This window comes from Hippopotamus amphibius, chromosome 12 (genome assembly GCF_030028045.1).
Source record: "Hippopotamus amphibius kiboko isolate mHipAmp2 chromosome 12, mHipAmp2.hap2, whole genome shotgun sequence".
NCBI classification, from domain to species: Eukaryota; Metazoa; Chordata; class Mammalia; order Artiodactyla; family Hippopotamidae; genus Hippopotamus; species Hippopotamus amphibius.
In genome coordinates this window covers 45,052,948-45,067,796 of record NC_080197.1, presented here as the reverse complement: position 1 = coordinate 45,067,796, position 14,849 = coordinate 45,052,948, and the positions used below count along the sequence as shown (strand labels likewise).

Below are 14,849 nucleotides of genomic sequence, written 5' to 3'. Positions count from 1 at the left end.
TCTCTCATTGGAAAAAGGGCCATGGGACTGAGGGTCAAGGTACCTTCCCCTCCCTAATGTTGAGTGAACTAGGGGATGGGGTGGGGGGAGGGCAAGCCCCAGGTACAAAAACCAGTGGACTGGGGCCCAGCCTGGGCAAACTGTTCTTCGCTGGAGCCTGTTTCTCTAGTCCGTGATAGCTAGACTCTAGAGCTGGCTAGGTTCTGGTTTGCTTCCAAGCCTGTTTTTTGGTAGTGGTGGTTGTTTTGGGGGGACACCCCCATTCCTGGCAATTTTTTAGCTATCTATAGCCTTCTAGTAAATTCTTTTTGCTCAAGTTACAGAGTTTCTTTCATTTGCATGCAAACTAAAAGTCACTGCTGATACACTTGGCAGGGCCAAGTAAGAGATAATTAATGAATGTCACATACATGACTCCTTACAACCTAAATGTGTATCATCGCCATATTTGTAAAACAGTGTTTTTTTTCTAATTCATAAAACAATATGTTATCATTGACTAAATTTTGAAAAATTCAAAAAGGTATAAAAAAATATAAGCCATCCATATTTCTACTGCCCAGACAATGCCTAACTTTGTTTTTGATCCAGTTTTTATACGCCTATATGTGATATTCCCAAAATGCATATTGTTGTAACGCAGTAGTGCATTTGGTTATTTCTGGTTAAAGTTGTTGTGAAGGTTGTTCCTTGTTATTACATAGTCTTTGAAATGATCACTTTTAATACGTGTTGTAGTCCCATCATTTGGGGGACTTTAAAATACCTTTAACCTACCCCCAATTTTTAAATGGGTTGTTTTCAAATTTTTTATTATTTTAGACTATTATAACAAACAATCCTCCATGTAAGTTTTTGCCTTCATCTATTTCCTTAGCAAAGACTAAAATAAGAAGCCAGAGAAACAGTGTGTCAATCTGAACTTTTAAGTTTTTGACATATATTTTCAAATTGCTCTCAGGAAGGTTGTATCATGTAATCCTTCCACCAGTAGTAATGCCACTGTCCTTCTCAGTGTATTCTTGCCAGTCATGAGTATTTTATTTTTATTTATATATACATACATATATTTTGCTGGTTTAATCCATGAAACATGGCATCTCATTTTTATTTTAATTTCTATTTCTGTGATTAACAGTAAGACTATTTATTAAATATGTATGTTAGCCTTTTCATTTCTACCCTTTTAACTATTCAGATATTTGGACAATTCTGTTGGGGCTTTATTTGCTGCTTACTGATATCTAAGAGTTCTTCAGCGTGATTATTACATTAATTGTTCTGTTATACTTGGAGACAGAAAATATTTTTCTCCGTGATTACTTTTTGTTTTAAACTGTATTTTTTCATGCAAAAGTTTAAAATATATGCAAATCTATCTTTTGCTTTGTGATTCTTTCCATTAATTTTATATTAAAAAGTCATTGCCCTAAAATTATTAAATATTTTCTTCTGGCTTTCTCATTTGGCAGATAAACTTTCCAATTTGGAATTTAGTCTAGTGAGTCATGTAAACATTCAACTAAGAGGTTCTTAGTTGAATGTTTTTTGCATGCTTTGCCAATTTCCTTGACTCTTTTGGTCAAATATTCCTATTTCAAACTGCTTTCTCCATCACAGTTCTGTTTCCAAAAATTACCTGAATCTATTTCCAGACTATTCTATTCCATTGAGCTATCTATTGATTTGTACACCAGTACTACTCTGCTATAATGATTGTAGTTCAATGATCAGATTTATTTTTATGTCTGGAAGGGCAACCCACCCCAACCCCCATATATATTCTTTTGCAAAATTTTCTTGACTATTGTCACAAAGTTATTCTTCTAGACGAATGTCAGAATCATTTTGACAAGTTTCCCCAAATCCCAATGCAATAAAACTAAATAATTAATGGTGGAAAAATCACCATATCATACTATCCAACTCTCTATCCAAGAATAACGCATGTTTTCATTTGTTCGTTTCTTATTTTATGTGTCTTGAGTAAAACTTTATAGCTTTCCTACATAAGTCCTTAGATATTTTTTCTCCAAGTATTGATATTTTATGTACATTTCCTGCTTTTCCTAGATAACATATATTTTTGTGGGTTGATGAACAGAGTCATTTTCTACCGTATTTTTTAGTTGGTAAATACTGGTATTTGAGGTGATCCTTGATTTCTGAACATGTATTTTATAACCAACAACCTTACTGAACCATCTTACTAGTTTCTTTTGGTTTTAGCTGACTCAACTGTGTATCCATTGCTTTTAAACAAAATCAAGATACAATGTCTGATTTTTCCTTGCTTAGGTAAAAAGTATACATAAGTATATGCATTAAATGATACTTTATTTTTAAAAATCACCTTTTATGCAACTACTAAAATGACATGAAACTGAGGCCACCCTAGAAATCCAAAATATAACCTGTGTTCCTGTATTGAACCACCTTCATTTCCCTCAGTCTTGCTATTCAAAACTACCACAAAGGGCTCTAAATGACAGAGATTGTCACTTCTCACTTAGATTAAACGGGACAGATAAAACAATTCAACTTGTGATTAAGAATTTTGACAACTGTGGAAGACAAACACACCAGGAACCAGTTCTCACATAAAGAGCAATCTGTCTCTTATTTTAACTCCAGAGACAATAGGCAGGATAATTTTTAAAGTAGAACAGGGCCTACCTAGATATATTCAGAAAGCAATTGCATGCACTTCTGTATATGAGCAGATTCTTTTTTTCCCAGTTAAGCATGTTTCCTACTTTGAAAGATCAGGATAATAGTACCTAATTATTAATTCCTCAAATATTTGTTGTGCATCTAATTTGGGTTCTGTATTATTGGGAAAGGCTGGAGAGCCCTCTGTAGTAACGAGTAGGTATAGGGATGAAAGAGAATCTGGCATATAACAAAAGCTCAATAAATAATGTTATTAATTATTATTATTACACATCAGGATTACTTATTGTTATTATTAATCTCTAGAAGGCTAAAAGTCTAGTTCACCACTGTCTTCCTAGGGCCTAGCATGGAAAATGTAAATGTCCAACAAATATTTGGGAAATATTTGTTGACTGACATTTTTACAAAAGCTTCAGTTGCCGGAAAATATTTTGACTCAATTCTTAACTGCTCACTTAAAATTAATTCTTCGAAGATGCATTTGTTAAAGCCAAGAATACTCCTCTCAAAGTCAAAACGAGGTTCTAAATTGCTTTTTTTATGTAAGCAGTAAGAAAAAATTTCTAAAAAATCGTATCTTTAAATTGGCACAGAAAAATGCTGTGAGGAAGAGTATTCATTCCTTCACTCATTCACCATTTAGTGAGCATCTTCTACACACAAGACACAAAACAAATGGCCATCAGAGAGCTTACAGACGTTAAATGAATAGCCAAACAGATAAATCGGAAACTGCAAATTGAGGTAAGTGCTATGGAAGAAAAGTAGAAAGGTGATGAGAGATTCGGGTTAGCAAGGAAAGAAGATCAAGGAGGATCAAAGGGTGAGTACAGCTTGGACTGGCAAAATATAGGGGGAAGTGCTTGGGATGTTCAAGAAACAGATGAGTATGACAGCAGTAAGAGGAAGAGATGCCCAAGATGAGGCCAGCTAAGTCCCCAAGGCTCCAAGTGTCTCTGGAAACTGGCCCAGGTATGTGAATGCATCTCATGCAGGAGACTGACATGATTCTATCTGTTCTGGGTGGAGGCTTGGAGGGGCCAAGCAGGGAACCAGGAGTCTTGTTAGAAGGTTATACTAGTGGACCGAGTGAGAGATGACAACTTGAAGTTTGATGGTGGTGGCAGTGGGGATGGAAAGAAGAATCTATCAAGATTTTAGACATATATGTAGAAGCCAGAATTGGCAAGAATTTGTGATAGTTTTTGATATGGAGGACAAAGGGAACAGAGGTATCAGAGATGATTCTTGAGTTTCTGGCAACTCCTTGGACAGTGGTACCATTTACCAGGATAAGAAAGGTTAGAAAGGTGTTAACATTGGGATATTTTTGTTACTGCTCTTATTTTTGTTGTTTAATATGGTTTTCTGCCCTTTGTTTACATTGTGTTGGTGGGTTAGCAAAAAGGGAGAAGGCAAACATTAACAAATTCATTTGGGACAGGGTATGTCAGTTATGTTACCTGTACAAGATTGAAACCCTGGATTGTCTTGGTTTCCAGACTAGTGACATTTGTATAAATACCTACCATGTTTGGGTATATAAAACCTCAAATACATTAGCTGGATTAAATAAGCATTAAGGTCTTTTCTGGACCCATACTACTTTATCTTTATATCCTGCTGGGAGGCTGACATAATACTAACATTGTCATTAAATCAGATCACAGGGTGTCCGTCCCAGGCTGAATAGTCTCCCCCCAAAATTCATGCCCAACTGGAACCTAAAAATGTGACCTGATTAGGAAATAGAGTCTTCGCAGATGTAATCAAGTTAAGATGAGGTCACACTGAACTTAGGGTGGGCCCTAAATCCAATATGAATGGTGTCCTTATTTATAGAAGGGGGAACTCTGCCATGTGAAGATGGAGGCAGAAATTTGAGTGGTTTTCACAAATCAAGGAGCACCTGGGTCTACCAGAAGCTGGGGGAAGCCAGAAAGGACGCTTCTCTTGATGCTTCCAAGAGAGCATGGCCTTGCCTATACCTTGATTATGGCCTTGTAGTTTCCAGAACTGTGAGAGAATAAACTTCTGCCATTTTAAGCCCTCTAGCTTCTGGTAATTGGTTCTGGCAGCCCCAGGAAACTAATACAGTTGGGAAGATTAAATGAGATCACATGTTTGAACTTGTCTAGCTTAATGCAGGGCACATAATATAGGCTAAATAAACACCCATTTCCCTTCCTTATAATGATCACCACCATTGGTTGTGGTTTATATTATGAGTAATCCACACACCTACCCATTTAGGTTAAGTCTTACTAGTTCTAGACTTGTTTTACAGATGAGGAAACTGAGGCTTGGGGAAGTTAAATAGCTTGCCCAAGATCACAAAGCTAAATAGGGAAGAGTCAGAGCTCAAACACAACTGTCTCATCACCAAGATGATACCACAGCCTAGAACACCTGCCTCTCACACCTGCAACATTTTAGCAAATTGACAAAGTGAAGGGAGAGGGGAGAGGCACAGTCAAACTGTTTTCACTGCCTGCAATTAAAACTCACATTTATTAACAAAACAACAAGTTCAGGTAGCTAATACAATCAATCTCTACCCATTCACAGAAGAGCACAGAAATATCATTCTAAGACCAATGCTTTCAATGAACTTGCCATCCACTTCTACTGCTTCCATCAGCAGTGCTTCTGCTTTGCACATATGTTCCAAGTCAAGACATTATCAGCAGATTGGACATTTATGGCTTTAATTTAATTAAATGCATTTTCTTCAAGCATCTTCCATGTCATTTTAATGATACTGACTCATTCTTGTCACCTAAGAAGCCCATAAAAATAAATACTGTAAGTATGGAGGGAGGTGTCTCTAAACTTCATAGTCACAGATGTCCATCCTTTAAATTATAAAGCAAAAACTAAAAGCATATTCTAAATTTACCATTCTTCCCTTACTCAGTGAGTTGTAGGGCCAAATAAGACAGACATACAAATGCAAGGTGCAGAGCTGTTATTATGGGGTGTCAATTTCATAGAATTCTGGTGTAGGAGGGACTTCTAAAGAGTGGTCTAGTCCATCTGGACTCAGGTAACAGAGTATCTACCTGCCACCAAATCCCAGAAAGGAAAAGAATGCGCTGGGAGGTTTTGTGAGTTACCTAAGACCCTATGGCTATTTCTTGGTAGAACCCTGTGGAATGCCAGGTTTCCTGATTTCCCCAAAAGTGTATTCAAGCCTTCCAAAGCTGTCATTAACTATGAAGGATGACACTTTCCTCTGGCTTTGCGCCAACTTTTCTTTTTATTCATTTGGCTTAAAAAAAAAAAAAAAAGACCACCATAGATAACCCCAATGCTTCAATTTCCTTCATAGATCTCTAATGTTGAATTACCTCCCAGATACACACACTTGGGTTCAAGAAAGGCGAACATGCTTCTCCTTTAAACTGCGCACTGATGATCTCTGGACTTTACAAGTTTACCCTCCAGGAGGCCGACATCGCAGGCAATTTTGCCAAGAGTTTGGAACCGAGATTCTCTTACACGCTCTGTCCACACCCGTGCCCACGAGCATAAGTTCTCTCTCTCCATTACAACCCACCACGCGCACACACGCACACACCAAGGCAAGTAACAAAGGAAAACACAGCCCCATAAAGGCTCAGCTATTGCATCCTCCAGTCTACACCTGCCAAGAGACAAAACCCATACGGGAATCCTGCCCTGGCAATATGTCCAACACTCCTCGGGAGAAGCAGGCACCGTGGTACCCCCGGGCGTGCGCGGCTCTATACACAAAGAACTGGTGCTGGGCTTGCCAGCCGTCCGGGGGACCAGCGCACTCCCAGGACTGGTATCCGGGGTTCTCCCCCACGCCCTCCCGCCCAGCAGAAAAAAAAAAAAAAAAAAAAAAAACACACCCTTTATTTGACCCGTAGAGAGCCCAGGCTAGATGGTAGCGCATGGGTGTGGGGGGCGGGGGGCGGTCCCCGGATCCCTTTCCTCCAGCTAGCCGGTCCCCAGCCTTTGGCATCTCCTAGGAGATGCACAATTGCGCGCTGTCACAGATGTCCGCTTCGCATCCTCTCCCGGCAAAGCGAGATGCCCGGGTCCCAGCCGTGCGCATCCCCGCAAGCGTCCCTCCCCGCGCCGGTATCCATCCATGCAGCCCGGCCAGGAGCGCCTGCCTACCTGGTGGCTGGCTGTCAGCGCAGCGGCGGTGCCTCATCCCCTTCTCCTCGTCTGCTGCTACATCGCTCGGAACGCCATGTTCCCGGTCTCCCCGGGCGCACGCCGGGCAACTACTACGAGCTGGGTAGGGGCAAGGGGGGCGGGAGCCGGCGGGAGGGGGTGGGAGGCTGAGCCAAAGCTATCTACTCTCCACCCAAGCCTCCCCCAGCTACTGAGCATGCCCAGCTGCCCGGCTTCGCCCTAGCAGCACTTTCCAGGAGCGCACGCCGCTGTTCCGGGTTTTCGTGGCAGCCGGCGAGAGGCAGGCGGTAGCAGCTGCGGGGGGTGGGGGTGGAGAGGTGTCGGGGGGCGGGGGGGGGAAGGGTCGGGGGAGTGTCTCCACGCCGCTGTGCTCCCAGCTGGAGAAAGCCGCCTTTCGCCCATCCGCTCTCACTCTGCTTCTGCCCTCCTCGGCCGGGCAGCTCCTGCACGCCCCCTCCCATACATTCCGGGTTTGCAGAAATTTTGTGCAGGACCAAAGCGGGGCTCAGCTTTGCTTAAGGGGAGAGCTGGGGGGGCGGGGCTGAGAGGTAGATCCTTCCGCTAGCTTCACTGCTACCACCTGGACCTGTGCTTCTCAAACTTCAAGGTGCCTAGGAATTAAAATGCATATTCTGATTCAATTCGTCTGGCTGGGGGTCTGAGATTCTACTGGCCGAACAAGCTCCCAGGCGATGCAGATGCCACTGGTCCTCCGACCACACTGAGTAGCGAGGATCTAGAGAATCCCTCGCTCTGTGACCTCTGAGTTGCCCTCCTTCTATCAGCCACCCCAGAAACATTCTCTGGCACCCACAGAGGCCCCTCCTACTTACAGATGGTTTGGCATCTAACAAGTGAAGATGCCCTGGTCATGTGTTGTGCCCGCCCAGGAGGAATCTCAATAGGGCTGGGCTCTGAGAGCCCAGCACAAACTGGCTACTTTCTGACTTAGAATTTGCGACTTAGAGGAAGCTGGAACTTTCCATGCTTACTTTGCTAGTTGGGTGGTAAACCAGTTCTAGCTGAGCCTCTACTCACGTCTGAAACACTCTGCCTTGACTGTCCCCCGCCTTTCCAGATCTGGGACAAAAACTCAGACTGGGCATCAAAGTTTCAATGTATTGTGCATGTAATGATAAGGTTGGGCTTGCCCAATTAAGAAGACTCACAGAACATGATAAGAATAGGGCATTGGTGTACCAAGAGATGACAGTGCTTTCTGATAAGTGAAGTTCGGGTTGAAGCTTGCAAAAATACCTTGTGGTTCATCTTAAATCCCTTGGTTGCCCACTCCCTTTCCAACCCCCGAAGGCTCCAGCATTTTCGGGAATATTTACTCTCCATGCTACAATAAGAGAGATTCACAAAACCAGTCATGAGTTTTCAACGTTGGAAATGAAGAAGTCACACCCTTTTCTGTCCTTAACTGCCCCAATAATACCCTCAGGAGCTAGCTATATGGTATCTGATCCCACAACTGGATGGCAGATTAAAAATAAAGGTTTGTATCCGTGGGTACCCTATTACATTCAGTAACTCTCAACAGTTTTCTAGTTAATGGTGCAATATGTATCATTTCCCTCTTGCTTGTTTCCCATTGGCTCTGTACCCTGGATGTAGTAGCTGCCATAGCAAAACAGGAACCATAGGAGAAACGGATGATTATTTTTCTCCCTCAGCATTCCTACCTATGAAGGAGAAATATGTCCTGGTATATCATACCCTGTTTTTCTGTTTAAAGGAATAGGAGTCTCTAAATCCATCCCTTTATTTACTGTCACACACATAGCCCTAACTACCCACCTACCACCCCCACTCCCACTCACACCAGTATTTGCATAAATATTTTCTATTTTTTACTTTCTAGTATGTGTGCTCACACAGATGCAAAAGCCAGAGGTGTTGTTTATTTGTGATTAATTGGGATCAATTAAAATTTTGCTTTGAAATATTGAACTTTACTCACTTAAACTCTCTTTCCTGTCCTACATAAAGCTTGTGTTTGTGTGGTTGTGTCTACTGGTTAAATACTATGATTATTGTTAATTGTCTCAAATTCATTTAGGAGTTATGCAAGGTAAACGTTCTGAATGAATAATAATACTATTTCTGTAAACACTGCATTGCACTAGATCCTAGGGGTTTTCTTTTTATACAGACAATGATATTTCTTGAGAGTTTAGCAGGCAAGATATTAAGGACCAACACCTGTGTGTGGGAGGTACAGGGGGCAGGGGTGGGTAGAGATAGAAGTCAAGCTATGATTCAGGCCAGTAATAGGCTTGGGCCCTCCAGGGAGCTCTGGAGCTTGGATGACCCTGCAGAGTTGTCCTTAGTTGGATTGTTGTCCAGTCCTTTATACACTAACATTAATTATTGAGTATGAGCTGCTTTGGGAGGGACTTGAACTTGAGACAAGACAGCTCCCTGAAGCTGAGACAATCCTTGAAGAAGAGAACAGCTGGAGGCCTTCTTCCAGCAGTAGTTCTGCAGCTGCAGCTGGGGTAACAGGTCCTTCCTTTAAGGGCGTCTGGGTAATACAATATGTTACTTTGTCCACTATACACTAATACATTTATTGACCGTATCAATTTTGAATACACAAACTAGAACTGCACTGATTTGTCAGAGGGATTCCAAACCTTTATTTTTAAATAGATAATAGACTTTCTCCAATGCTCAGTTTTGAAAGTTGGAACATAACCTGTAATCAGCAACTGGGAGTTGTTGCAGGAGGTAATTGAGAGGACATGACCTCCGCTTGACCCTTGAGCTGGATCTGGGCAATCTGAGGCCCCTCACCCCCTCTCATGTCCTTGAAATGTACACACTGCCCACGGTTGCCACAGTGGGAGCTGGTTCCAAAGACACATGAGAGAGAATTGTATTGTTGGGAGCATCTGAATGAGATACATGACTGAACCTGAAACCACACCTCATAAGGGACCCAAACCCACAATCTTCCAACTGAAACCACACAACTCATCTCAGGACTTATTGAAGCTCAGGTTCTTCATCCATGTTTGGGAACAGAAAGAATTCAGTGAGAGACAAAGTGATAGGTAAGAAGTAGATCTATTTAGAGAGATACATACTCCAGAGGCAGAATGTGGTCTGTCTCAGAATGTGAGAGCTGTGCGGGGGCTGGAGGAGGTTAGTTTTTAATGGGCCGGATAATTTCATAGGCTAAACAGTGGGAGGGGGCTTCCTAGGTGGCGCAGTGGTTAAGAATCCGCCTGCCAATTCAGAGGTCACGGGTTCGATCCCAGCTCCAGGAAGGTCCCACATGCCGCGGAGCAACTAAGCCCGTGTGCTAAAAAAAAAAAAAACACAAAAAAAAAAAAAAAAAAAAAAACAGTGGGAGGAATATTCCAACTACTTTAAGGATGGGGTGAGGATTTCCAGGAATTGGGCCGCTTTTTGGCCTTTTATGGCCTGCCTTGGAACCATCATGGCGCCTGCAAGTCTGTCATTTAGACACTAATGCATTGCAATGAACATGTAATGAGGCTCAGGGTCCACTGGAAGTCGAGTCTTCTGCCATCTTGGGCCTAGGTGGTTCTAACCAGTTTATGTCATGTCCTGAATGGCTATCATTCTTTTAAAGATTGTGTCCTGCCCCCTCCCCTCCCATCTCAAACCCAGGTAAAGTATCTATATAAACTTTTAAGATTCTGGTTGTCTAGTGCAGATTTCTGCTTGTCTTGTGGTGCCCAAGACAAGCCTCATATGTAAATTCCCTTGGCTTTTAACCTGCCACCTACCAATCTTAACAGTCTGGATTGCTCTGCCCCTTTCTTCAGTCTTTCCTTGCCTACCAGGGTGGGGCAGGACAGTTTCAGATTTCACCCAAGAAGCTCTAGATTTTGGAAACCAACAGGAGTACATTGTCCCTTTAAGTATCTGGCTCTATACATTTTTTGTATGTGAAATGATTAATTATGATCTCTTGGGCTGGCATGTATTCCTTCTCTGGTATTTAAGACATGGTTTTATCTACTCTCAAAATCTATATTTGTAATTTGTAATTTTGGAGGGGAAAATAAATAATAACTAGAAGTTTGTGGTTTTTTAATATAATAAAGCTACCAACTAGTGAATATTTCATGAGAAACTAATCTCAACCAACTTTATTAACACCAAAAACCATGAAAGGATGAACCTGAGGGATAGAGAACTTAGTAGATTAGTTGAGAGGGATGTTTAAGACAGAATTCTGGAATAAAGGTTCAGACTGCCCCAGCTCACTTTTTACCCTTATCTATTCAACAGCAGATAGCTAGAATCCCTCAAAGGTAAATCACAATTATAAAGGAACCAGCACGGATTCCAGAAAGGAACCAGACATGTGCTTAGATAATGGAGTGGTGGGGGGGTAAAGAACAGGGGATGAAAATGAATGTTTCAAGGAACATAAATAAAAAGAATATGCATCTGAAGAAGAATTACCCCCAGGAAACAGAACAAAAGTTCAGACAAATATTTCCCCACAGTTCTAAAGTAATGAAAGATAATAAGAGAAACACAAGGGTTTAAAGAAGAGATATGACCAAAATGAAAGGGAAACTGGCAGAGTTCAGGGTGAAATAAAAGGAAATTATTAAACCATTCAGAAGATTTAAAAAAAAATAGGGAATAAGACTAAACACAACTGAAATCCAGTGATAGATGGACAGTTCATAACTACAAAAAATATATATATAAAATCAATTGTAGGAAAATTATATAGGAGTAAAAGAAGATCTAACACATGTATGTCTGTAGGCTTGCACTAGCTTTGCAAGAGTTGATTAAACATACCTGTTTCTAACTCCATTTTCAATAACACATTGGTAGCTTAACATTAACCATTGTGAGAGTATTTATACCACATAAATTGACAGCACACATCAGAGATTTTTGTTTGTTTATTTTCATTTACTAGGATACTAGTTTTTACAACCTTCACTGAAAGAAAAAAAAGAAAACAAACAACAAAAACAGAATAAAATGGAATATAAAAATTAATTGAAGATGTAATAGAAGCTAATTTCCTGAAATAAAGTCTTAAATCTTCTGAACAAAGGAACACAGTTGAAATATACTCTGGTGAAGATACAGAATTTCAAAGGCAAATGATCTTTGGTGCATCCAGGCAGAAAAGGTAATTTACATACAAGAAAAGGAAAATCAGGCTGCATTAGATTGCTTCACAGCATCATGACATGCCTGAGGGGATGTGCTACGGGAAAAAGGACGGTGACCCAGGAAGCTGTGTTTCGTCTAGTCAGGCTGTTCTTCAAGTTTTCAAGGCAAGAGTCAATTGTTCCCACACATACAACAAATTAGGATATATAGCAGATATAAACCTTAAACAAACAAACAAACAAAAACCCCACTTCATCATGAAATTCACCTAACAAAGAAGTAAATATAAAAAACAAATCTCAAGAATGATGAAGCCATGATCAAATGGAACAATGATAATCGTATCTATTTTAAAATAAATCTGAGACTAAAAATTATATATCCTCATTTTCTTTAGCAAGAGGTCAGTGGATATTATTAATGTTGAAGCATATAGGTATACATGCTTCATGTATACCTCATATATAGAGGAGATATATATGTATATCAGGTACAAAAAAACCAGTTTCAATTTCATTATGACTTTTCAGTCTGTTTTTCTTATCTTTAAGGAAATATTTTACAAGCTTATCTTTCTTGTGAAAAAAAAATTTTTCTGAAGTTTGGAAAATACTATAGAAACACTTCGGTTTCATTTCCTTTTATTTTTAAATTTGATTTTAATAAGATTAAATGTAATTTAGTTTTAAAGTAGCAAATGTGGTACCATCCATATGTAAAAAAACTTATCTTTCAGTTTATCTTATTATCTTGTATTTTTCTCTCTCTCTCTATAGGAAGGTTTGTGGAATATTATAAACCAAGGGATATTTCTGATGGAAAGATTTTGGTTGTTTACATACTTTTTTCTCTGTATTTTTCAGAACAGTTTGAAATGTTTAGTAATGAATGCATATATTTTAAAATAAGGCATTCTTCTCTAAAAAAAAAATCTCAAAATATATTTCCTTTTTGTGACATTAAAACATTGCAAAATATAAAAATAGAGTGAGACAGATAATTAAAATCAGTCTAGATTAAAGTAATTTATTTAGATGAAAATAAAGAGAAGACACAAATCACCAGTATCAGAAATGGAATAGGATATAACTACAGATTCTGCAGCTATAAAAAAGAAAATAAGCTAATGCTTTGAACAACTTTATGCTCATCAAGTCAACAACCTACAAGAAATGGAACATTCTTCTAAACCACGCACTACCAAAAAAAATCAGCCAAGATGAAATACATACTCAAAATCATTTTTTAAAATTAATACATTTTGAATATAATCATTAATAAAAATTGAATTCATGCTCAAAAACACTCCAAAAATAAATCTTCAAGCCTGGATGGTTTCATTGGAGAAAACTACCAAACATATGAAGAAGAATTAACACTTCTTTTACACAATCTCCTCTAGAAAATAGGAGAGAGCACTTTCCAACTTATTTTATAAGGCCAGTATTACCCTGATACTAAAACTAAACAAACACAGTAGGGGGAAAAAAATAACCAATGAATTGCAGGCAAATATGTTTTATGAACTTAGATGCAAAAATCCTTTAAAAAATTTACCAAATCAAATCTTACAAACTATAAAAATAATTATAAGTGGTGATCAAGTGAAATTTACCCCAAGAATATAAGGCTGGTTTAACATTAAAAATAAATTAATATAATTCAATATACTAAAAAACTAAAAAAGAAAGGCAATATATCAATTGATGTAGGAAAAATATGACAAATCTAACACACATTCATGATTAAAAACTCTCAGCAAGTTAAGAATGGGGGCAATTACCTCAACTTTATTTTTTAAAAATCTACAAAAAAATTCTCCAACTAACATCAAAGTTAATGGTGAAAGACTGAATGATTTCCGTCTAAGATGTGGAACAAGGCTAGTGTGTTTTTAACACCAATCTTACTCAACATAGTACTAGAAATTCCAGCCACAGCAAGGAGACAAGCAAAATGAAAGACAATGGATTGCAAAGGAATTAATAAAATTGTCTCTATTTGCAGATGGCATGATGGTCTACATAGAAAATGCAAAAGACTCTACAAAAGTAACTCCTGGAACTAATAAACAAGTTCAGCAAGCTTGCAGGATACAAAATCTACATCCAAAAGTCAATTCCATTTCTGTATACATGCAGAAAATGAAATTTAAAACATAATACCATTTACAACTGCTCCAAAGAAAAGGAAATACTTAGGTATACACTTAACAAAACATGTACAGTAGCTACATGCTGAAAATTACAAGATACAAATTAAATAAATCAAAGAAAACCTGAATAAATGGGAAAACATACTGTGTTCATGAATTAGAAGACATAGTAAAGATATCAATTTTGCCCCAAATTCATCTAAATATTTAGTAAAATTCCTATAAAAATTCCACTATGATTTTGTAGACATAGTCAAATTTATTCTAGAATTTATATGGAAAGGCATGGGCCTTAGAATAGCTAAACAATTTGACAAAGAATAGGTGGGAAGAATCACTCTTCCCAAATTAAGGCTTTTTCTACAGCTACAGTAATCAAGACGGTGTAGTATTTGCAGGAGGATAGACATATAGATCAGTGGAACAGAATAGAGAACCCAGAAAGAGTTCACACAAATACAATCAACTCATTGTTGACAAAGGTGAAAAAGCAATTATAGCTTTTTCAACAAATAGTGCAAGCACAATTGGGCAATCATAGGCAAAAAAAAGAAAAAAGAAAAGAAAAGAAAACCTCCCCACAGCTAACATCTCAATGGTGGAAGACTGAAATCTTTTCCTCTAAGATCAAGAACAAAGCAAGGATGCCACTTCTGCCACGTTTTTTCTACATAGTATTGGAAATTCTACTGAGAGCAAGTACACAGGAAAAAGAAATAAA

The 14,849-nt window shown here is 39.0% G+C and overlaps 1 protein-coding gene across 1 annotated transcript in view; it reads right to left on the bottom strand.

Moving 5' to 3' along the window:
- PAK5 (p21 (RAC1) activated kinase 5) overlaps positions 1–6,993 on the bottom strand; it is a 352,938-nt gene extending 345,945 nt beyond the window's left edge. The window contains exon 1 of the mRNA XM_057702212.1: positions 6,826–6,993. The gene's annotated coding sequence lies outside the window, so the exon portion shown is untranslated. The remainder of the gene's footprint in view (positions 1–6,825) is intronic.
- Positions 6,994–14,849: the final 7,856 nt, after the last annotated feature.